The sequence below is a fragment of the Pteropus alecto genome, unplaced genomic scaffold, assembly GCF_000325575.1.
Source record: "Pteropus alecto unplaced genomic scaffold, ASM32557v1 scaffold118, whole genome shotgun sequence".
Lineage (NCBI taxonomy): Eukaryota > Metazoa > Chordata > Mammalia > Chiroptera > Pteropodidae > Pteropus > Pteropus alecto.
Genome location: NW_006440654.1, coordinates 1,102,310 through 1,105,990, shown reverse-complemented (window position 1 = coordinate 1,105,990; position 3,681 = coordinate 1,102,310).

The following is a 3,681-nucleotide window of genomic DNA, read 5'->3' as shown; positions in this document are numbered from 1 at the left end:
CGCGACCTCCCGCCTCTCCCCGCGGCAGCGAAGGCTCCGGGCCGGGCAGGCTGCATCGTCCCGAGGTTACTGGGAAAACGCCCCCGACTCGGTGGCTTAGACGGTGGGAACTCGGCTTCTCACAGAATCCACCTTCCCCCGGGTCCTCACGGTCGTCCCCCTGTGTGTGTCTGCGCCCCGACATCCTCTTCCTGTAAGGGCACCGTCACGTGCATCAGGGCCACACAGCGCCTGCGTGGAACCTCGATCACCTGCAAAGACTCCACACTGCGGCCGCCTCCAGGCCTCGGCACCGCGGGCAGCAGAGGAACCGCGGTGAGGCTCCCGAGGGTCCCCCCAGAGACCTCTTCGTCTGCTGCACCGTGGGTGGAAAAGCTCCCCCAGCCCTGGAAAGCCGTCTCCGGACCCTACCGCCCGCGTGCCTGGGCGCCAAACCCACCGGTCGGGCAGAGCGTGTTTTACTCATGTCCAGCGCTTGCAGAGTGGAGATGAGACTCGCACGGGAGCTGCGGGCATCCGGCCTCCGGCGCACAGGGAGGGGCGGGAGCCGGTTCCAGGAGTGACCCGCGAATCGCGGACAGGGCTGCAGAGATCCGCCAGGGGAGACAGGGGCCACCGAGCTCTGAGTCGTTAGTCCCGTCCATCACCTGGTCTGGGGTCTGGTGCGTCTGCGTCTGCGGGGAGCTGAACTAGGTCCCTCTGGGGCCGTGGGAAGCTCCAGGCTCTCAGCTAGTGGGATCGGGGCTCCCTTTGTCACCCAGAAGACCCAGTCACCCTGGCGACCCAGTCACTCCACGCTGGCCTCCTGGAGCTCACGGCCCCTCCTCGCTTGCCTTCGCTCCCCCACTGCCTGCCCCCACTCAGAGGCCTTACTGTAAGTCCCCCAGGGCTGATGAAAGCGGCTTAGGGCTGCTGAGCAGGAGTTTGGGGTGTCCTGGGAGAGCAGAGGTGGGGGTGAAGACGGGTCTGGGAAGAGGTCTCGACCAGGACCCCAGACCCATGCCGGGATGCAGACCTTTGCTGAGGAGTGGGCCGGTGCCCGCCCAAGTCCCCCCGAGCTCAGCCCCGTGGGTACACGCCCTGGGGCCGCAGGAGAGGAGGCACGTCAGGCCGTCCTTGCACCTGGGAAGAGCGCCCACCAGCATCACCGGTGTCAGCGCTGGGATGGGTCGCCGTGCCGCCGCCCTCCCTCACGAGGGCCTCGCTGGCCGTGTCATTGTGGTCGTCAGGGGGTGATTTCAAACCTGAACGTTAAATCACAGCCCATTGTCTCAGCGGTCACTGGCGAGGCGTCGGAGCCACACTTAACGGGCCGTTTTAGGAAATGGCTCGTTGGGAAAATATTTTCTGCTCCGCTGAGAGTTTTGCTGCGGGGAGCGGGGAGCGGGGAGCGCTCGCCGTGCGAACGCGGGGCGTTCATGTGCGAAGACTGACCTTTCCCCTGAAAGGCGTGTCACAGGAACATCCTGGAACGTGTCCTCCCATGGCGCTTCTGGGGCGCACTCTCTCCGCGACGCTGCTAACGGTGTCGTCGCTCTGGGCCAGCCGCCCGCTCCGCACCTGCCACCCGGACGTTTCTGGAAGGCGGAATTCTCACTGCGGCGGCTGCAACAGTGTCCCCCCGCCGCCCCCCGCCGAAACGCTGTCCACTTGGAATCCGCGGGTGTGATCGATCTGAAATCATGAGTATTCGCAGCGACACTGATGGAACCTGGGACGCAGAGCGGGCACCTGCAAGCGGCACGTGGAGCAGGGTAATCCGTCAACACGGGCCAAGATCGGCGCGGGAGCCGAGCCGGGAACAGGGCAGGGAGCTGACGACGGGCGGGGTGTGGGCCCAGGAGGGAGCTGCCCAGCCCCCGTACAGCATGACGAGGTGGTGACCGCGGGGGCCGCAAACGCTCACACGCGCGGCCAGCCTCTCTCTCTCGCACAGGGCGAGGGCGCCGGGCTCCCTGAGTCTCCAGGACACCCTTCTGCCATCGCTCTAGGTCGCAAACAAGGGGCCTTGCACGTGTGACGGTGACACTCACGAAAACGCGCCAGGCCGGGCCACCCTCCCCGTCCTCAGTAGGACAGCGTGACAGGAAGTCTGTGCGGTGGCACGTGGGCGTCGCAGGGCGAGTTTCCAGGCGGAGGCCTCTGTCACCAGCATTGGGGCCCCGGATGCAGGGGGCGGGACTGCCAGGGCGGTCTGTGTCATCGGGGCCGAGCAATGGCATCCCTGGTGGGATGTGGGGGACGTCATGCACGTTCAGGGCAGGGCTGGCCGGGCCGTGATTATGTCCCCAAGCGACTTCTTGATGCCTCTCCCCCGGTGACACTGCACAGAGGCTGAGCCACTCATGGACCCCACAGATGAGACCTGAGGCCTGCCCGCCGACCTCCCTGCATCGGGAGCTTCTGTGTGGCCTCGGCCACGTCGGTGCCGTCACCTGCCCACGAGACAGACAAGACCGTGCTGAGCCTGTGTGTGTGTGAAAGCCAGCTCCGCACCCACTTTCCCAAGACGCCCCCTTGACTCCCAGTGCCACCGCATCTAGATTTCCCTCCCGTCACTCTGTGGCTGGGGGTGGCACAGGTGCGCTCCCTGGCCCTGGCCGCAGGGAGTGGGGGAGCAGGCGGACCTCGCTGTGCACCGGTTCGGACGCGTCTGCGGGCGTCTGATGACGCTCAGCTCAGAGCAGAGGCCACCGGTGTCCTGATAGTCCTGAGAGCCCCGAGCATTTGCCAGGACCCCTCCCTGCCACATGCACATGCGCATACACAATGCGCACACGTGCACACGTGTACCACACAGGCGTGCACACATGAACACACACATGCACACACGCACAGATGCACGTGCACTCACAGGATACACACATACGTGCACGCACACACGCAGATACAGCACACACACAAGCACACATACACACGTTCACACATGCACACACACGCACACACGCACAAATGCACGTGCACTCACAGGATACACACATACGTGCACGCACACACGCAGATACAGCACACACACAAGCACACATACACACATGCACACATGCACAGTCGCATACACACAGACACGCACAAACAGGCACACAGTGCACACAAGCACACGCACAGCTGCACACACAGAGACACGCATGCGCACACACATACATGCTCAGACACACACGCTGCTCCGAGGGCCTGTGCACATGGACCAGGACGTCCAGGGACACTTGCGGCATCAGGTCACCATGGCGAGTGGGCAGTAAGCCACTGTCACCTGCCTGGTCATTGGCCTGGCACAAACCTTGTGCGGAGCGGGCGGGGCGGGAGGACCCACTCACTGGAGACCGGGGCGGTTCGGCTTGTGTGTTCGGTTGTTTTTGTGGCGTGTCTCACGCTCGTGTGGTGCGGTGCCGGTCCCTGGAGTCCCGTCGCTGCGACTTTACCAGGGTTCGCATGAGCCAGAGCCACGTCTGCGGTCGCCTGTCCACAGACATCTCCATCGGGGGTCCTGCGGGACCCCGTCTTGGAGGCCCAGGACGCGGGAGCCACGCCCTGCAGATGCCGCTGGGCGCAGGGAGGCGCAGGGACACGCGCCCTTGGGGACGAGGGGTACAGCAAGCGATACGCCGCCCTTGGGGGCGCAGGGAGGCGCAGGGACACGCCGCCCCTGGAAACAAGCTCTGCCCCGCGGGCGGCCTTGCCTCG